The following is a 21,794-nucleotide window of genomic DNA, read 5'->3' as shown; positions in this document are numbered from 1 at the left end:
GACACATTGCCCAAAGCCCATAGTTTACGTTAAAGTTTAATTTCAGTGTTGTACATTCTGTGAGTTTGGACAAATCTACAATGAAATATATCCACCATTTATAATACAATATGGAATAGTTCTACTGCCTTGAAAATCCTCTGTTTTCCGCCTCTTCATCTTCCCTCTCCCTAATCCCTGGCAACCACTGATCTTTTTATTGTCTCCATAGTTTTGCCTTTTCCAGAATGTCATGTAGTTAGAATTGTATGGTATGTACAATTTGGCTTCAACTTGGCTTCTTTCACTTAGTAGTAATATGCAGGTAAAGTTTCTCCATGTATTTTTATGGCTTGATAGCTCACTTCATTTTAATGCTGAATTTTACGTTGTCTGGATGTAACTTAATTTGTTTATCCATTCATCTACTGAAGGACCTCTTCATTACTCCCAAATTTCGGCAATTATGAATAAGGCTGCTATAAAGATATGTGGACCGGTTTTTATGTGGACGTTTTCAGTTCATTTGGATCAATATCCAACCAAGGAGTGCAGTTGCTGGATCCTACGGTAATAGTATGTTTAGTTTTGTAAGAAACTGCCAAACTGGGGCGCCTGGGTGGCTCAGCTGGTTAAGCGACTGCCTTCGGCTCAGGTCATGATCCTGGAGTCCCGGGATCGAGTCCCGCATCGGGCTCTCTGCTCGGCAGGGAGTCTGCTTCTCCCTCTGACCTTCCTCCCTCTCATGCTCTCTGTCTCTCATTCTCTCTCTCAAATAAATAAATAAAATCTTTAAAAAAAAAAAGAAACTGCCAAACTGTCTTCCAAAGTGGCTGTACCATTTGAATTCCTATAGCAACGAATGAGTTCCTGTCGCTTTGCATACTTGCCACATCTGGTGATGTCAAGTGTTTGGGATTTCAGCCATTCTAGTAGGTGTACTAGTAGTGATACCTCATTTCCATTCTGCCTATGACATTATGTTGGACATCTTTTCATGTGTCTATCAAGTGTTTATCTTTGGTGAGGGGTCTGTTCAGGTCTTTTGCCCCTTTTTTCTAATTGGGTTGTTCATTTTATTGTTTTAAGAATTTTGTGTATATTATGGATAACTGTGATTTGTCAGGTATGTGTTTTACAGATATTTTTGCCTGGTCCGTGGCTGGCTCGTCTTCTCATTTTCTTGACAATGTCTTCTAGGGAGAAGTTTTTAATTTTAATGAAGTCCAACTTTTTCTCTCACGGATCGTGCTTTTGGTATTTCATCTAAAAAGTCACTGCCAAACCCAGCGTCATCTAGATTTTCTCCTGCGTTATCTTCTAGGAGTTTTATAATAAGTTTTGCTCTTACATTTAGGTGTGTGATCCATTTTGAGCTCATTTTTGTAGAGAGCATATGGTTTGTGTCTAGATTCATTTTATTACATGTGGATGTCCCAACTGGTCATGAGTTTTTGTTAAGAATACTCTACTAAGGGGCGCCTGGGTGGCTCAGATGGTTAAGCGACTGCCTTCAGCTCAGGTCATGATCCCAGGTCCTGGGATCGAGCCCCGCATCGGGCTCCCTGCTCCGCGGGGAGCCTTCTTCTCCCTCTCCCACTCCCCCTGCTTGTGTTCCCTCTCTCGCTGTGTCTCTCTCTGTCAAATAAATAAATAAAATCTTTAAAAAAAAAAAAGAATTCTAAGACTCCCCCTAGAAATATGAGCTATGTATGTAATTTTAAATGTCCTTAATAGCCACATTAAAAAACTAAAAAGAAACAGGTGAAATGTTTCTATATTTAACTCCATATATCCAAAATACTATCATTTCAACATGTATGCATTAAAAATTATTGTCAAGATATTTTATATTCCTTTTTTCAGGGTAAGTCTTCAAAATCCATTGTACTTATAGCACATCTCAATTTGGAATACCCACATTTCAAGTGCTCAATAGCTACTTATGGTTATTGGACACTGCTGCTATATAGTGAAAGGCATGATTGGTAAGATTTTTGGTTTTCGTTTTTTTTTTTTTTAAACAGGCTTTCTACTATGCAGTTACCAAAAAAGCCATCATACAATTTAATCTCCTCACTACAAGTGCCAGCCGGGATTCTTCAGTAGAATTGCAGGAACTGCCCCCACTAGAATAGAGAAGCTTTTTAATTGCTTCACCTGTGCCCAAGCTTGCTCCTGTGAGAAGGCGTAGCTGCGTGCATACTCTTGAGAAGCATGACAAAAATTAAACTGCTGCGCCTCTGTGAAAGATGGTGGGCCAGAAGGCAGCCCTAAACAAATATTTGAAGGCATGTTTATCTGCAAGATACACTTTCACTTGGAATATAACATATCAGATACTGCTATCTTCCTTGTGGCTACCAATGGGTTTACTTTTTTAGGTGATCAGGATAGAGCCTTTGCCATTTGCTACATCTGTCCTTTAAACTGCCTAATGTTTAATCCATCCCACATGGACTGCTTTGACTAGTTAATACCCCCCCTTTTTTTTTGACTAGTTAATACCTTTTTTGAAAATACGTACATTCTAATGGTCAAAGTGCAGAGGGGTCTGTATTGAAAAGTTTTTCCTCTTGTTTTTCACAATTTCTCCCTATATCCACAATCACCAGTTTATTTCTTTTCCCCTCAATCACCGATTTCTTGTGTATACTTCCAAAGTAGTCTATGCATAAGTGAAAATGTCTATGAAACCTTCATAAAAGCACACGTGGGGGTTTGGTTCCACCCACTATCACAATGTCAGCCCTACCAACCCAACCCTCCCACCACTTAAAATGACAAATTGGTTAAAATAGAAAGAAAAAAGGAAGAAAGAAAACCACACAAGGGCTTTAAAAAGTAAAGGCAAACAGACTGGAGGGGAGTAAAACCTGAAGTGTTCGGCAAGAACACAAAGAGGGGACAAAAAACTAATTGAATAATTGTATGCCAAAGTCCAACCATATCAATAATTATATATTATTGACCTATTAACATTCTAATTAAAAGACTGATAGTGGGTTAGGGAAAAGCTCATATGCTACCTATTAGAAACACTTTAAAGACACAGATGAGGGGGCGCCTGGGTGGCTCAGTCGTTAAGCCTCTGCCTTCGGCTCAGGTCATGATCTCAGGGTCCTGGGACTGAGCCCCACATGGGGCTCCCTGCTCTGCAGGAAGCCTGCTTCTCCCTCTCCCACTCCCCCTGCTTGTGTTCCCTCTCTCACTGTCTCTCTCATCAAATAAATAAAATCTTCAACAACAACAACAAAAAAGACAGATGAGTTTAAAGTCAAAGATGGAAAAAATAGAACATGCAAATTAGCATAAGATTAGAGTGGCTATATAAATCCCAGATAAAATAGACTTCAAAGATTATTGCCATAGATAAAAATTAGGAATGTTTCATAATGATAAAAGGGACAATTCATCAGGAAGATAGTACAAGTATAAATGTGTATATGCTTAACAGCCTTAAATTACATGAATAAAGAGTTTAAAGAATCGAAGGAAGAAACTGACAATTTTGCCATAGATTTAAAAAAATTTTTTAAATAGGCTCCACGCCCAATGTGTGACCCTGAGATCAAGAGTCACATGCTCTACTGACTGAGCCAGCCAGCACCCTGCTGTAGTAGATTTTTAACACCCACTTAGCAGTTCATAGAACAACTAGACAAGTCAGGACAAAAGACTTAAACCACTTTATCAGCCACCTCAATCTACTTGACACTTACAGAACACTACCTCCAACAATAGCAAAATACTTTTTTTCAGGTATGCATGGCATATTCATCAAGATAGAATATATTCGGGGCTGTAGTATTAAAATTATACACAGTGTATTCTCTGACCACAGTGGAGTGAGAAATTGGTTACAAGATATGCAGGAAACCCCAAAACATCAGGATATTAAACCACATATTTGTAAGTAATTTATGGGTCAAAGATGAGATCACAAGAGGAATTAGACAAATTTGAATTTAATGATATAAAATTTGTGGATGCAGGTAAAGCAGTGCTTAGAGATACACTGCTCAATTCAGTAGCCACTAGCCACATGTGATTAAATTTAATTAGAATAAAAGTTCCAATTCCTCACACTGGCTACATTTCAAGTGCTTAGTAGGTACATGTGGCTAGTGGCCACTGAATTGGACAGCAGAAAATAGGATATTTCCATCACTGTAAAAAGTTCTATTAGTCATGGCTTAGAGGGAAACTAAGAGTTTTAAATATTTATATTAGAAAAGAAAAGACATCTAAAATCAATCACCTCAGTTTCCACCTTAACAAGGTAGAGAAAGAAAAGCAAAGTAAGCCCAAATGAAATAGAAAAAAAAAAAAAAAAAGGAAATATAATAGCAAAAATCAAAGTAGAAATCAGACAATAGATAACAAAGCCAAAATCTGATTTTTTGGAATGAAAAGCACAACTAAAAAACCCCTAGCTAGACTGATAAAGAAAAATGTATGAAACAATCACCACTATCAGAAATGAAAAAGAGGTTATCACCACAAGTTCTATGGACATTAAAGGAGAAAAAAGGTATACCATGAACAACTTTATGCCCACTAATTAGACTACTCACACAAAGTCAACAAATATATTTATAATTCAGCTTAGCCAAAACTAACACAAGAAAAATCTGGAAATCTGAATGGCCCTATATCAAAGAAATAAAATGTATCAAAACTTTCCAAAAGGAAACTCAAGACTCAGTTTCACTGGTGAATTCTACCAAACATTCAAGGAAGGAATACCACCAATCTTACAGAAACTTTTTCAGAAAACAGGAAGAGGAAACTGTTGAGGTTAATACAACATACCAAAAGCCTAACAGACATTACAAGAACTACAGACCAATATTATAGTAAATATAGATGCAAAAATCCTCAACAATACCAGCAAATTGTAAACAATGTATAAAAGGATAATATATATATATATGTTATGACCAAATAAGATTTATTCCATTCCAATGTATCATGACCAAGTAAGATTTATTCAAAGAATGTAGGGTTAATACTCAAAAATCTATTTATATATATATACATATACATATATGCATATAACTGAAATGAAAACATATGTCCACACAAAAATTTATACAAGAGATCATAGTAGCATTATTCATAATAGTGTTCATTACCTCATGAATGAATAAACAAAATGTGGTATAAGCATACAATGGAATATTATTTGGCAATAAAAAGGAAAGAACTGAAGTAATATGGAAGATGGCAGAGTAGGAAGCCATTCCTTCACCTCAGTAGCTATTGAGCTGGCAAGAACTGTCTAACTATTTTGGAATTCGAGTCTAGTTGAACACTTGCAATGTCCAGGGTAGAGCTTGATGAAGAGGCTAGTAAATTTCCATAAACTCTAGTCAGTTTTGGTCTTTCACATAGTGGCTACCATCCCCCACTTCCCAGCCTCAGCAGGCAGCTGGGAGGAAGGAGAGTGGCCCACATTCCTGGTGCAGCTTCCTGGAGCCAGAGTAGGCAGTAAGGATTTTGTCCTCTAAATATCAAGAGTTGTGTGTTTTGACTGACACTGCTCTTGATCACTTTTTTTTTTTAACTTTATTTGTCAGAGAGAGAGATCACAAGCAGGGGGAACGGCAGGCAGAGGGAGAAGCAGGTTCCCCGCTGAGCAAGGAGCCTGATGCAGGACTCGATCCCAGGACCCTGGGATCATGACCTGAGATGAAGGCAGATGCCATGGGCAAAGAACTAAAGGAAATCAGGAAACCTGTAGAACAAATGAGAATATCAGTAAAGAGATAGAAATTATAAAAAGGAGCCAAACATTCTGGAGCTGAGACCTAAAATAACTGAAGTGAAAAACTCATGAGAGGTATTCAATGGCAAATTTGAGCAGGTAGAAGAAAGGATCTGTGAACTTAAAGACAAGACAATTGAAATTATCCAGTATGAGAGCAGAAAGAAAAAAAGATGAAGAAAAATGAACAGAGCCTGAGGGACCCATGGGACACCATCAAATGTACCAACACAGGCATTACAGGAGTCTCAGGGGAAGAGACTTTTGGGGCAGAAAACACTTTTGAAGAAATGATGGTTTAAAGCTTCCCAAATCTGGGATGCCTGGCTGACTTAATAGAGCATGCAACTCTTGATCTCTGGGTTGTAAGTTTGAACCCCATGCCGGGTGTAGATGTTACTTAAAAATCTTAAAAAAACAACAAAAAAAACCCTTCCCAAATCTGAGGAAAGACATAAATCTACATATCCAAGGTCAGTGACCTCCAAAGAAGATAAATTCAAAAAGAGGACATATTATATTTAAATTTTCACAACCAGAAGAAAAAGGGAGAAGTTTGAAAGCAGCAAGAGAAGTAACTCATCTCATACAAGAAAACCTCAATAAAATTAATAGCTGATTACCCTCTGGAAGCTATGAAGGTCAGAAGGTAATGGGATGGCATATTTAAAGTTGTGAAAGAACTGTCAACCAAGAATTCTATGTCTGGCAAGACTTTTTTTCAAGAATGAAGGAGAAATTAAGACATTGCCTGTAAGGCACCTGGGTGGCTCAGTTGGTTAAGTGTCTGCCTTTGGCTCAGGTCATGATCCCAGGGTCCTGGGATCGAGCCCCGCATTGGGGGGGTCCCTGCTCAGCAGGGACTCTGCTTCTCCCTCTACCCCTTCCCCTTGCTCATGATCTCTCTCTCTTTGATAAATAAATAAAATCTTAAAAAAAAGAAAAAAAGACACTGCAGGTAAAAACTGAGGGATTTCATTATCAATAGACCTGATGTACAAGAAATGCTAAAGGGAGACATTTAGGCTGAATTGACAGAACACCAGACAGTAACAGAGAGACATGAGGAAAAATAAAGGACACTGGTAAAGGTAACTAGGTAAACATAAAAGCCAGTATTATTGTGCTTCTGGAATGGTATGTAACTGCTCTCTTCTTCCTATATGATTTAATATGCAAATGCATAAAACAATAATTATACATCTATGTTAATGGGCATACAATATATAAAGGTGTAATCTGTGACAACAGCATAAAGATGGAAGGATGGAAAAGTATAGGAGCAGAGTGTTTGTATCCTATTGAAACTAAATTGGTGTTTAAACTAGGTTGTTCTAAATTTAAGATGTTAATTGTAATCCCCAAGACAACCATTAAGAAAATAATTTAAAGGGTGCCTGGGTGGCTCAGTTGGTTAAGCATCTGCCTTTGGCTCAAGTCATGAACGCATGGTCCTGGGATCTCATGTCAGGCTCCCTGCTCAGTGGGGAGTCTGCTTGTCCCCCTCCCTGTGCCCCTACTCCCACTTGTGTGCACTCTCTCTCTCAAATAAATAAATAACATCTTAAAAAAATAATTTAAAAATATACAGAAAATGAAAGAAGGGAATTGAAATGTCACAGTACAAAAAATAAATTAAAAAAAAGGCAGAAATAGGGGAATTGAGGAACAAAAAACCATAAAGGACATATAGAAACCAAATACATGATACATGGCAGAAGAAAATCCTCTTTTTTCAGTAATCACATGAAATGTAAGTGGATTAAACTCTCATCAAAAGGCAGGATTGGCAGATTGGAGTAAAAAAATAGGATCCATCTATATGCCATCTACAAAAGACTCACTTTAGATTAAGGACACAAAAAAGTTGAAAGTAAAAGAATGGGAAAAAATATGCTATGTAAATATAACCAAAAGAAAGCTGGGTGGCTATATTATTATCAGACAAGATGGACTTTAAATAAAAAACAAAAACAAAATAGGTGCCATGTGGGCAAAGATGGGTAAACCAATTTTATTTATTTTTTTTTGAAGATTTTATTTATTTATTTATTTATTTGACGGAGAGAGAGAGCGCACAAGCAGGGGGAGGGGAAGGCGGAGGGGGAGAGGGAGAAACAGGCTCCCCACTGAGCAGGGAGCCCGACATGGGGCTCGATCCCAGGACCCTGGGGATCATGACCTGAGCCGAAGGCAGCTACTTAACCCACTGAGCCACCCAGGCGCCCCAAACCAATTTTATACAAATCATGATTGCATGGTGAAGAAATAGCATAAACCAATCATAAGTCAATTGACAAACTAATAAAAAGTATTTTCTCCACACATAAAAACTTTCCTTAATACCTAAAGAGGCTCTATAATACAACATCATTCCCCTGGCTCCTCCTTTCTTCTGTATTTGCTGCCCTGTTTCCTGTTCCTCTCCCTGCTGAAAAGTTTGTCCTACATAAGTGCCCACACCAAGGACCAGGAACCTCATCAGCTCAAATTGTGACTATTATCTATGTCGGCTACCGGTATTCAAGAAGAAAGCGTATGTGGGTATGTTCATGTATGTGCAAGTTGGAGGGTAACAGGGAGGCCCTAACGGTCTAACCTCTCCCTGTGCTAGAATCCAGTCCCAGCCTTTCTTGATATCCAGCTGGTCCCCTCAATAAATCCCTTGAGGTGCTTTCTCAACACTCCCAACCAATTGTATAGAGACTGGGCCACCATATATAATCCTTATATGTAAGTCCTCAGCTCCATTAAAATATTTTTACTTATTTTATTTATTTTTTGAGAGAGAGAGGGAGAGAGAGTGCGCACAAGCCAGCGGGGGGTTGGGGAGGGCAGAGGGAGAGGGAGAGAACCATAAGCGTGGAGTCTGACGCAGGGCTCGATCTCATGACCCTGAGATCATGACCTGAGCTGAGACCAAGGGTCGGATGCTTAACCGACCGAGCCACCCAGGTACCCCTCCACTAAAATATTTCCACTCTCTTGGGTTTGTTTTTGCAGCTCAGCTTTGGCATGGCATACATGTATGTGCGAGAGAGGTTAGGGAGTTAGGTGAGAGAAAATTAGCACAGTTCGTATCTGGGTCATGGAGATTCTAATCCAAGTTCAGTCACCACTTTTAAATTGTTGGGTGTCCTTGGGTGACCTGGTATACCCCTCAGTTCTCTCGCTTCTACATGAGGGGGTGAGGTCTGATGGTCTCTGATAGCCTTTCTAGCTCTCACATAAAATCCCTCTCCCACTGAGAATGTGCGTTTGCTCTTTCAACCCCAGATTCAATTCTCTCCTTTAAGGGTACCATTATAATCCTTTCTTCCCCTTCCCAAGAGTACAGCTGTGCTATCGATGTGACTGTGTTAACCTGAACTTATCTTGTAGGCAGTCGTCAGGCACTTGTTCAGGTGCTCTGGGGGTTCTCCTTGGTCTCACCATCTCATCACCTCCTTTGGGGCTGTTGATATTGAGGGGTCTTGGACAACTAAAACTAACGTTCTAGGAACTTGCCCTTTTACTATGGACAAGCCCACCCTTGTAGGAGTTATAGGTTAGTATCCTTGCTGATTGGTGACTTGTATCTGCTGTTCTAGCTGCTTCTCTGATTTCCAACATACTGACTGCCTTGTCTTCTGGAAACAGGATTTTCTTGGGTTCTAACCCAAGACCTGTCTTGACCTCTAGTTTTAGCCCGTTGGCCCATCAGGACCCAATTTCCCACTGTTACCAGGAAGAATCACCTGCTGTGAGTTGTAGACTACTTAGGGGGAACTGGGGAGCGATGAAAAGTTCTTGAGTAAGGGGCGCCTGGGTGGCTCAGTTGGTTAAGTGACTGCCTTCGGCTCAGGTCATGGTCCTGGAGTCCCAGGATCGAGTCCCGCAGGGAGCCCGCTTCTCCCTCTGACCCTCCCCCCTCTCATGTGCTCTCTCTCATTCTCTCTCAAATAAATAAATAAAATCTTTAAAAAAAAAAATTCTTGAGTAAGGAAGCAATGTGATTAACAGGTGTTTTAGAAAAGTTAATAGAGAATTAACATGGAGGCAAAAAGACTGAAGTCCATAAGGTCATGAAAGGACATTTATGGTAAAACGCCATTCAAGGGGATACATGTGTCACAGTATCATCTTGTCAAATCCTCACAGTCTCCCCGGGAAGGGAGAAACAGAGGCCCACTGATGAAAGGATTTGTCCCACCTCACAGGGAAATAAATGTGTAGGTAGATGTGGAGGTCAAATGATGTGCTGAAGTTGGGCCCTGGGCCCAGGTTCTCCCTAACTGCGCTGAGGTGGTGGCTGAGAGGAAACTAGGAGAGGAGGCAGGAGGGAGGGTGGGACCCTACAATGTTTGGGGTCTGCAGAGAGTGCTGACGGAGATGGGTAAAGAGGCTGCCAAAGACCTGAGTCTGGTTTCTGGGCCAATGAGAAAGCTAGGGCAGTAAGGGAGACAGAGCTGGATTTGAGAGTTTGGATTCCGTCGCCGCTTCCTCAGATCGGTGTGACCAAATCCAAGTGTCTGGGAGTCGATGAACATGGCCATTCGTCCCTCCAGAGGCAGCCACAGATGCGGGAGGCTCTATCCATGCAGGCCTCATTAACTCAGATGTGTGTGTGTTAGTGGACATGAGCTTACCAAGCTGGGATGGTGTCTCAAAAAGCAGCTGGGAGGGGCTTCTGGGGGAGGGTCCTCTTTGGAGCAGAAGGAGAGAGAACAGGCAGCAAAGGGCTGTGCTGTCTACACTACCAAAGGGGAGATTTAAACAAAGAAGGAGAGAGGTACAAAAGTGATAAAATATCTCGCCATTTAAGGGTAAGCCCTGACAGCTCCTCATTTCTAAACTTAGTACAGTGAATTCCAGGGGAAGCCAGAGTTCAGATTTCGGGGGCGTAAAGGAGTAGGTAGAGCATAAGAGGAGCCCGTCTTTCATATGTTTAGTCAGTAGCAGTTTCTGGATTGTGCACGTTGGGCCATGTCTTACGTGACTGCGCCGGACACTGGCTGGACACATGATAAATCCTGAGTACCTGTCCCCACGGGTCCGTTTGTGGGTTACTAAACTTCAATTCTAGGTGTCCACCAGGGGGCGTCAGAACCCAGGTCCGTGGTGCTCCGTTGTGAATAGCCACCGTTGATGGAGGGTTTGTAATCTGTTGGCTCATTCGGCCTCTTCAGTGGCTGGGCAGAGGGGGCAGGCGCGGGGGAACAACCGGCAGCACCCCCTCCCAGTGCCCGAGTAAGGTTTTGAAACTGTCTGAATTGCCTGGGGGCACGTGAGCCCCGCCCATCTGAGCAGTTCCGGGGAGCTCTGGCTTGCTTGATAGGGTAAAGGCACGGTCTGTTCTTAGTCCTGGGAGGACATGGCCTGGGTTGGCAGATAGCCCCATGCCTAAGAATTCCTTCAGAAATCCCTCCTCTCACCTCCACTAGGAGACAGATGGTCCCTTCCTGACTAAGAAATCTTCTGCCCTTTATCAAATTGGATTGTTGGCTCAGATACCAGACGTGACCCACACCTCACTCCCCTCTCCCCTCAGCTCAAGCTTTATTCTAGGCACTGGGGCTGCGCAGGGGACCAAGGAGCTGCCATTTCTGTTTGCATCCTGGAATCACCTGGGGAGCGTTTAAAAACTATGGATGCTGAGCCTCACCCCAGAGATTCCAATTTAATTATTCTGGAGTGGAGCCTGGGCATCCGTGTTTAATTTTCGCTTTTTATTTTAAGTAGGCTCCACACCCAATGTGGGGCTTGAACTCACGACCCTGAAATCAAGAGTCATGTGCTCTATCGACCGACCAAGCCAGCCAGGCACCCGTGGGCATCAGTGTTTTTTAAAAGCTTCTCATGTGATTCTTATGTGCAGCATTATTGAAAATCTCTGGGTCCGAAGCCTTGCTATTCAAAGTGTAGAAGCTTGATAGAAATGTAGGATCTCAGCATCCCTTTCCCTACTTGCTGAATCGGAATATGCATTTCAACAAGATCCCCAGGTCATTCAGTTGCTGAATGACCCTGAAGCTTGAGAAGCGCTGATCTAATTAGTACATTGTTCTGCTTCCCCCACACTCTCACCAGGTCTGAATCACAGCCACCACGACTTTCTCAAGCTGGAGCACAAGTGTTTGACTGTGACCTACAGAAATAGATTTTATATCAAGAAGTAGAGCACATGTGTATATATAATGAAACAAAAATGTCACAAAAAACCAAAACCTTTACTACCTGTAAATGCAATTCATCTAATATTGTTGGCACCCACTGCATGGTAGGCATTATCCCGGGCGCCTGCGCCAGTCTATTCAAAGATAAAACTCTCCGTCATTGTGCGTTTGGGGAGGGAGGAGGGTTGTCAGAGAGTTAAAAATAAATCCTGAGTACGGAGGGCATGTTAGATTAATATAATAACATTTACTTTAAAAATTAAATTTGGAGGTACATCTGGATGCTGGTTATATATGTCCTGTTTCTTGATCTGGGTGCTGGGTATATTCACTTTGTAAAATGTGCAAGTTTTTGCACTTCTCTGGATGTATGTCATACTTTAATAAAAAGTTCAAAAAATTATTCTGATATTTTATATTGCATTATTGTCCTCTTGCACTAAAAAAAAATCCAGTCAAAACCCACTGAACCCATTGAATTCAGTTCACCTCCCACTCATATAGGCTGCAATAGTACTTTAAAACAACATTGCTCTATTTAAAAAAAAAAGAAAAAAAATCTTCAGCCCAATCACTCAGCAGCATCCACCATCTTGGCTGAGCACCTGTTTGCAGGTATAAGCCAGGCTGCCCGTCACCACCCCGCAGTTGCCTTCCTTGGCCTTCTGTATACCCTCCAGTGCAGCCATCTCACAGTGGAGATTCTTTTTTATTATTATTATTATTTATTTTTTTAATTTATTTGAGAGAGTGAGAGAGAGAGCACAAGAGGGGGTAGGTAGGGTCAGAGGGAGAAGCAGACCCCCTGCTGAGCAGGGAGCCCGATGCAGGACTTGATCCAGGGACTCCAGGATCATGACCTGAGCCGAAGGCAGTCGCCCAACCAACTGAGCCACCCAGGTGTCCTCACGGTGGAGATTCTTTTTTTTTTTTTTAAAGATTTTATTTATTTATTTGACAGAGAGAGACACAGCGAGAGAGGGAACACAAGCAGGGGGAGTGGGAGAGGGAGAAGCAGGCTTCCTGCCAAGCAGGGAGCCCCATGTGGGGCTTGATCCCAGGACCCTGGGATCATGACCTGAGCCAAAGGCAGACACTTAACGACTGAGCCACCCAGGCGCCCCTCACGGTGGAGATTCTTAAGGGCACCCCCACAAGCATCCCTCAGGCAGCTTGGTCCGCCTCCACTTACTTAGAACGAGACCCGACAAGCCCTTCTCCCTGCAGTCACTCGGCTGTGGGCAACTCTCCTCAAGTTCCAGATCTGGAAGAGACTGCTACAGGCACGTTACAGGGTTGGGGTTTATCCCCACAGCCACCTCCTGAAGCTCCTGAGCTTTATGCTTCTAGACTGTGTCTCATTTCCTCCCATAAGCTGTCAGCTCCCTGGGGGCAGAGCAGTCTCCCTAGGTGTCTCCAGGCTATTAGTCCTGGGCTCACGCAGAACAATGCAGAGAAGGAGACTGACGGTCTCAGAGAAGGAGACTGACGGTCTCAGAGACCCCTCCGTACAGCCCCCAGTGCTCAGTGGTGGTGGTGGAGACATCCAGGAGTTGGGACTAGGCAGGATGGGGGAAGGGAACAGGAGACCTCTTTTCTGTGAAACTAAAGCTCCAGATAACCTTACACTAAGGATGTAAGAGGCATGGATCTGGCTCATGGGCAACTGGAGGGGAGGTGGAAGAATGGGGAGTTGGCCTCCTTAAGAAAAACACCTAGCGGGATACAAGTGCCTCGACCTCTTGCTTTGTTTGATTTGGAGCTTGATTTATAGGCAGGAAACTTGCTCCAAATTAGTTGTTTGCATCTCTTGACCCCCCAAATCTAGTCAGCCCCAATGCATCCAAGGTGAGGCTTCTGGGTTCGGCATTGCTTTCTTGTGTGTTCGTGGCTCCGAGTGGACTTTGGAGTCAAAAACTGGTCTGAATTCTGGCTTTTTTTTTTTTTTTTAAGATTTTATTTATTTTTTAGAGAGCGAGCAAGAGAGAAATAGCATGAGAGGGGAGAGGGTCAGAGGGAGAAGCAGGCTCCCCGCTGAGCCGGGAGCCCGATGTGGGACTCGATGTGGGACTCGATCCCAGGACCCTGGGATCATGACCTGAGCCAAAGGCAGATGCTTAACCATCTGAGCCACCCAGGTGCCCTGAATTCTGGCTTTAATACTACCAGCTGTATGACCCTGAGCAAGTTACTTAACAATCTTTAAAATGAGGATGGTAATGTGTACCTTATTCGGTTGTGGTGGCAGGTAGATAAGAATACATGCCAAGCAGGGCTTACCCATAGGAAGGTTCCATAAACCTTAGCAATGGTCATTACTGAGGTAGTGTGAAGGAGCTTGGGAGGGGACTTCTCTCAGATTCCTTCCCCTCTGGGTTTCCCCTCTGAGATCAGGCAACAGGGGGAATTTGGCCGTACCCAGAAGTTGTCAGTCCTGCATGCTCTAGACCCTCTCTTGGATCAGGTAGTGTGAGTTCACTCTCTGCCTGGTGGCTTGGTTTCCTGATTAAGGGAAGCTGATACAACAATGTTATCAAATGATTTAGTGGAGGGACACCTGGTGGTTCAGTTCGTTAAGTGTCTGACTCTTGACTCTTGATTTTGGCTCCCATCATGATCTCAGCATGGGATCAAGACTTGAGTTGGGCTCTGCGCTTAGTGGGAGTCTGCTTGAGATTCTCTCCCTCTTCCTCAGCCCCTCCCCCTGCTCATGTTCAGCTCTCTCTCTCAAAAACAAATAAATCTTTAAAAAAAAAAAATTACTTAGTGAAAAGTTGTCCTGCCTACCTCACAGGGCAAGACACCATGACGCAAATCCACCCAGTCCAGCCCCCCATATGTGTCTGGAACCCATTCCTTTTTCATTGCCCTACTGCCCTCTGGCCAGGGCCCTTGGGTCCAATGCCAGACCGTAGGGGTGCTGAAAGAGCCATATTACACGGTTCTTTGATGTCTGATCCTTGGGACAGTTCTCTCTGGACTTGTTTTATTATTGTACCCATTTTATAGATGAGATAGTCAGTAACAGGGCCAAGTGGCCTTAAGCCTTTGGGTTCTAGGCACCATGGCTCAAGGCTGCCTTCAGCTAGCTAGGGTCTGGATCTGAGGGCTGTACTATCACTGGGAGGAAGAGCTCTGAATTTTCTCCTTCTTTGTGGGAGCCAGGAGGAGAGCACCCAAGAGGGAGCAGTGCAGGAGGGAGGAAGGTCCCTTTGCCAGAGACTTTTTCTGCCTGTGTTCCCAGAAGGAAGTGTCACAGGCCTGAAACCACCTCTCCCTTGTTGAAATGTCCTCCTTTGGCCCCAGGCAAAGGATGGGGGTGTCTCAGGTTCCCAGGCCTCATGGCTCCTGCTGAGAGATTAGTCCCTCTCTGCAAATACTCACTGGATTGTGGACTTGGAAACTTTCCAATCCAGCCTCCCCATTTTAGAAACAAAGCAACTGAGACCAGATGGAAGTGACTTTTCACACTGTCACAAGGTAAGTCAGCAGGAGCTGAACTGCTGCTACTGAGAATTGGAGACTCCTGTTTCAGTGCTCCTCCATTGGGCCCGGTTGACTGCACAATCTCAGTGTGAACTCCCTACCTTCGGCTTCAGGCTCTCCTCCCGTAGGCACATAAGGCGCAAGGCGGATCTAGGGTGGGGAGATTCCGGTCGGGTGAAGAAGGGGGATTGGTGGGGGGACTGAAGAAAGGGGAGAGGGGAGGAGCAAGCGAGACCTGGTCCCTTAAGAGGGAGGGCCAACACCGCCGGACCCCGCCCCCCTGGGGCGGCGCACGCGCAGGCGGGCTCCAGGAACTCAGGCGGGAGGGCGGGCGCTCCTGGCTCGCGGGCCGGCGCGCGGGGCCGCAGCACCTGCGGGGGCCGGCGCTGGGCGCGGCGCCCGGCAGGCGGACGTTGACGCCGGGAGGCTAGGGCGGGGAGGCGGGCCCGCGACGGGGGGGTGGCCGCGGAACCGGAGGGGACGCCAGCCCGCAGCCCCCTTCCCAGGGGGACCGGGCGGAAGGAGCCGGGCGGGGGTCGGTGTGAGCGGTCGCCGAGGGCAGCACCATCTGGAGGGGTGGGACCGCGCGGCCTCTTGGGGGCAAGCGAGTGCGCTGGGCAGTGCGGGCAGGGGGCCCCGGGCGGGGAGCGCAGGAGGAGCGCGGTGGGCTCAGCCCGGCGCTGCCGGAGCAGCAGCCACAGCGGGTCGGGGTTCTCAGCTGGGGCCCGCAGCAGCTTCGCGGGCTGAAGCTCGGCGTGGAGGAGCAGGGGGGCGTGGGTCCGGCCGTGCAGGAGGAGGGCGGGGTGGGCCCGGGGGTGCAGGAGCGGGGCGGCCGTGGCCACGAGCCCAGCCTGGGGGTGGTGTGGGGTCTGCCGGACCGCGCGGACTGGAGGCGCCCGCCGCCGTGGACGGGCTCGGCTGGCTGGCCTGTGGTGCAGGAGGAGGGGCTGGGGCCCCGCAAGCAGCACCAGGAGAAGGGGGGAGGCAGCCCCGCAGTGCAGGAGCGTGGGGAGGCCCGCGCCGGGGTGCAGGAGCAGGGGGAGGGGAGCCCACGCAGGCTGCTGCAGCAGTCCGAGCCGCTCTCCGAGTTCGGGGACCGCTCCAGGGAGCGCGGGGAGGGGCTCGAAAGTTCCGGGGAGCAGGGGGGCCAGTACTGGGAGAGCTGTGGGCACCTCAGGCGGGAGGCGGTGGTCCTGGGAGCGGCCCCAGCACGCCGGGAGAGACTCGAGCTAGCGGGGAGGGCCCGGCCTGTGGGTCCCCAGGGGCCTGAGGGGGAGGGGCGCCTGGGGGTGCAGGAAGCAAATTGGCTTCCTGGGGTGCAGGAAGGACAGGTGGTGCGGGCTGTCCAGGAGACATACCTGGACGAGAAGGCGACCCGGGAGGGAGAGGGGCCCCCTGAGGGGCACAGGATCCGGAGGCGCCGGCGGAGGAGGAGGTGGTAACCTGCAGGCCGGCTGCCCGGCACGAGGATCGCTCCAGGGCCGAGGTGAGCGCAAGATGTAGGGGTTTGGGGATTGAAGCGTTGGAAGCCACTGCCCGAGAGCAGGCAGTGTTATCCTGCTGGATCCTCTTCTGCCACCTCAGCCTGGACCTCGTGGAAACTGTCTGCAGGGAGGCAGCAGAAGGCAGCAGGTAAGGAAACGGAATTATCTTCGCAGCGGGAGTTGGTGTGTTTTGAAGCAGGGGGCTGCAGCTGTTTCAGGAGAGGGTGGTCGCCAAGCTACTGGTGTTAACCCTCCTGTGTTTAAACCTGGGGAGGGAGGAAGCAGTGCAGTTTCAAGAGCGAGACAGGATCCCTCCCCCAACTACTAAAAATGCCAACTGGAGTGATGGGGCATTTCCTTAGCGTCTAGACTGGAGATGAGACTATCTGGGCGGCTCCCAGGCCTGGGCAGAAGGAAGAGCCGGGTAGCCCCAGGCTGAGGTTGCAGAGGAGGTAGCCACCCCTCCAGCTGTCTGCCCCTGTTGATGGGGTGCCTCCATGCCAGGGCTGGGATGGTGCAGGCAGCGCAGGTTTTCTCAGGTCCTCAAAACACATTCCATAAAAGGGAAGGGGCAGCATTGCATTAACTGGACCTTATCTAGTAAACCCTGTTTGCCACGTGATCTGAGACGTGCGTGTGGCCGCTGGCGACTTGAGCTAGAACCTGACCTGCTCCCATCACACCTTCTTGTCACAGCTGATTACTAACCCAGGGCCCAGGGCCAAGGATGAATAGGGGCAGAAGGCCAGAGAACTGCTGGTGAGGCCTTCTCGCTGTGGGCTCTCAGGACCCCAACCTGAAAGGGGTGGTTGAGGAGGGCGTGTCTGTATTGCTGGACTCTGGGCATCCTCTGTGGCCCAGAGCTCAGCCCTACCCGTGGAGGTGGACAGAGGGGCAGCTGTGGCATCATGGGTTCTGTACTGGCCAGGGCCAGCTCCTAGCCCAGCCTAGAGGTGGGGCTTGCAGGGGTGGGGACTACATTTGGCTTCTTGTGGACTGCCCCGTGGCCTGGGTGCCAGGCCTACTCATTCCTGGCCCAGAGGGGCTTGGTTGACCAGTTTGTGGGCCTCATCCTCCTAGGGTTGTTCACTTCTTACCTGGCACCGTGTGCGTTCCTGCTTCTCTGGCCCTCAGGTTGGGGTGGGTGCAGGGTTGCTGCAGGCCTCCGCTGGGTCCCATCTTTGACCCAACTAAAGGCGTGGTCTCTGAGTCAAATGGCCCCAGACCCTTGTCTGAACCTGTGTGGTTGCGGATAGTTCTCTCTTGTCCCGGCAGGGGGAGTGGTGGTGGTGGCTGCCCGGCAGAGCCTTAGGCAGGCGGCTGCTGGGACTGTGCTGGAGGAGCCGGTTAGTCTGCTCCTGATGCAAACCCCAAACCGACTGTCAGCTTCGTCCCACGCCTGCCCGTCACACTGCCACCCCAAACACTCATGCACCGGAAGTTCGGCTGCTGTGTCCATGGTACCTGGCTCTTCTGGGATGGCCAAACTGGTTCTGGCTCTCTGGCTTCAATGGAGAGAATTGTCTGTTCTAAACACATGCACACAAGCATATATCTTTATCCTAGTTCAGGTCAACTTGTTTGAATTTGTGGTAGATGAGGAGAAGCACTTGGACAGATCCGGGTTTAGACCACTTCCTAGCTGTGTAACCTCCTGGGGCAAGATACTGTCTATGGGCTTCGGTTTCTGTGCCGTGGGCCGTGGTTTTCCCTACTCTGTCCTGAGTGTAGAGGGCTCAGACCCCTCTTCGGCTGTCTGGTGCCCGCTTTCTCAGGAGCCCTGGCTGGCAGATGTCAGGGAGCAGGTGTCTGTGCTCCCAGATCTTGTCCTCTGGTCCCTAAATCCAAGATTATCCCCTGCCCTGTGCTTTATTCTGGAAAATGAAGTGTTTATTCTTTTTGTTTTTAATGACAGCTTTATTGAGGTATAATGATATATAGTGAATGGAACATACTTAAAACTGTAAGTTTTAACGTATGTGTATATCCGTGAAACCACCACCACAATCAAGATAATGAACATTCCTATTATTCCCAAACCTTCCGAAGTTTTTTGTGCCCCTTCCTAATTCCTTCATCCTGCCCCTCCTTTACTATCCCTTTTGCCCAGGCAATAGACTGGTCTGCTTTCTGTCACTATACGTTAGTCCACATTGCCTAGAATTTTATGTCAATGGAATCAGACAGAGTGTGCTCTTTTTTTGCCTGGCTTTTTTCACTCAGCATAATTATTTTGAGATTCATTCATGTTGTGTATTTCAGTAACTCATTCATTTTGATTGCTGAGTAGCATTCCATTATATGTATATACCACAGTCTATCCATTCTCCTGTTGATGGGTTGTTTTTAGTTTTTGGTTATTACAAATAAAACTTACATATGTGTAAGTTTTTCTATGGACATCTTATTTTATTTCTCTTGGGTAAATCCTTAGGACTGGAATTGTGAGTCAGACAGTAGGGATACATTTAACTTCTAAGGAAATTGCCAGACTGTTTTCCAAAGTGGTTGTACTATTTTACATACCTGCCAATTGTGGATGAAAGTTCTAGTTTGTCCACTTTTTTGCCAACACTTGGTGTGATCAATCTCTTTAATTTTAGACATTCTGGGCACCTGGGTGGCTCAGATGGTTAAGCGTCTGCCTTCGGCTCAGGTCATGATCCCAGGGTCCTGGAATCGAGTCCCACATTGGGCTCCCTGCTCCTTGGGAGCCTGCTTCTCCCTCTGCCTCTCTGTCTCTCATGAATAAATAAATAAAATCTTAAAAAAAAAAAAATTTTAGACATTCTAATAGGTCTGCAGTGGTTATCTCATTGTGATTTTAATTTGCATTTCCCTAATGACTAGTATTACTGAGCATCTTTTCATGTGCTAATTTTCCATTTGTATATCTGGTGCTGTGTCTGTTCAGATCGTTTACCCAGGGGCGCCTGGATGGCCCAGTCGTTAAGCATCTGCCATCGGCTCAGGTCATGATCCCAGGACCCTGGGGTTGAGCCCTGCTTTGGGCTCCCTGCTTGTCCCTCTCCCTCTGTGCCTTCCCCTGCTTGTGCGCTCTCTCTCTGTGTCAAATAAATAAATAAATAAAAATCTTTTAAAAACAAAACGAAACAAGAAAAAACAAATCCTTTACCCATTTTTCAGTTGTGGGGTTTTTTTCATATTCAGTTTTGCAAGTTCTTTATATATTCTGCATACAAACCTTTTATCAAATATGTTGGGATTGGATGTTTGATTGCACATATTTCCTTCCAGTCTTTGGCTTGCATTTTAATTCTTTTCACAGTGTCTTTTGACAAGCAGAAGTTTTAAATTTTAATGAACTCCAGTTTAACAACTAGTTCTTTTATGGTTTGTGCTTTTTTTTTTTTTTTAAGATTTTATTTTATTTATTTGACAGAGAGAGAGATAGCGAGAGCAGGAACACAAGCAGGGGGAGTGGGAGAGGGAGAAGCAGGCCTCCTGCCGAGCAGGGAGCCCGATGCGGATCTCGATCCCAGGACCCCGGGATCATGACCTGAGCAGAAGGCAGACGCTTAACGACTGAGCCGCCCAGGCGCCCTATGGTTTGTGCTTTTGGTGTCATGTCCAAGAAATCTTTGCCTAAGCCAAAGCCAATGGTTTTCTCCTATTTTTCTTCTAGAAGTTTTATTTATTATTATTTTTTAAGATTTTGTTTTTAAGTAATCTCTACACCCCGCGTAGGGGCTTGAACTCACAGTCCCAAGATCAAGAGTCTCATGCTCTACTGGCTGAGCCACACAGGTGCCCACTTCTAGAAGGTTTATAGTTATGGGTTTTACATTTAGGTCTGTGAGCCGTTTGGGGTTAATTCTTGTATATGGTGCAAGGTATGAATTGAAGCTCAGTTTTTTGCATGTGGAGATCCAACTATTCCAGCCCCATTTGTTGAAAAGACTTGTCTTTCCGTGGAATTGCCTTTGCACCTTTTGTCAAAAATCAATTGTCTGTATATGTGTAGAAGTAATTCTGGACTCTCTTTTGTTCCATTGATCAATTTGTCTGTCTTTATCCTAGTACCACACTATCTTGATCACCGTAGATTATGGGAAATCTTGAAATAAGATCTTGAACTTTGTTCTTCCTTTTCAAAATTCTTTTAGTTACTCCACATTCTTTGCACTTTCATATGCATTTTAGAATCAATTTGGTAATTTCTACAAGAAAGCTCACCAGGATTTTGGTTAGGATTACATTGGATCTATAGATGAATTTGGGGAGATGTCCATTATCTTAGCAATATCTGACCTTCAGACCCATAAACAATGTTTATGTCTGTATTTATCTGGATTTTTAAGAATTTCACCAATGTTTTGTAGTTTAGGTATACAGATCTTTCACATTTTTTGTCAGATATACTTAAGTATTTTTTATGCTATTGTAAATGGTATTTTTACATGGTGTTTGGCTTTTTTATTTTAATTGTGGTAAAATATATATAATGTAAAATACACCATTTTAAGCATCTTTCAGGGTATAGTTCAGTAGTGTCAGGTACATTCACATTGTTGTGCACTATGACCGCCACCTATCTCCAGAACTTTTTCATCTTGCAAAATTGAAACTATACCTATTGAACAATAGCTCTCCATTCCCCCTCCCCCCCAGCCCTCGAAGCCACGTTGTACTTTATCTTTATGAATTTGACTATTCTAAATACCTCATAGGAATAGAATCATACAGTATTTGTCCTTTGGTGACTGGCTTTTTTCACTTACCATACACAGTGTACTCAAGGTTCATCCATGTTGTGCCATGTGTTAGAATTTCCTTCTCTTTTAAGGCTGAATAATAATCCATTGTAAGAATATACCACATTTTGTTTCTCTATTCATCCACTGGTGGTTGCTTTCACCTTTTGGCTGTTGTCAGTAATGCTGCTATAAAATGGTATTG

At 45.5% G+C, this 21,794-nt stretch overlaps 1 protein-coding gene across 1 annotated transcript in view; it reads left to right on the top strand.

The window, feature by feature from the left end:
• Positions 1 to 16,610: 16,610 nt before the first annotated feature.
• The window catches only part of TNK2 (tyrosine kinase non receptor 2), a 47,038-nt gene continuing 41,854 nt past the window's right edge, over positions 16,611 to 21,794 (top strand). The window contains exons 1-2 of the mRNA XM_064574987.1: positions 16,611 to 16,876; positions 16,975 to 17,022. The gene's annotated coding sequence lies outside the window, so the exon portion shown is untranslated. The remainder of the gene's footprint in view (positions 16,877 to 16,974; positions 17,023 to 21,794) is intronic.

The sequence above is a fragment of the Mirounga angustirostris genome, unplaced genomic scaffold (assembly GCF_029215605.1).
Source record: "Mirounga angustirostris isolate CCGP_5_RB_7025 unplaced genomic scaffold, mMirAng1.0.hap1 SCAF_1, whole genome shotgun sequence".
NCBI lineage: Eukaryota > Metazoa > Chordata > Mammalia > Carnivora > Phocidae > Mirounga > Mirounga angustirostris.
The sequence above is the reverse complement of the archived record's forward strand: the minus strand, read 5'-3'. Positions and strand labels throughout refer to the sequence as shown.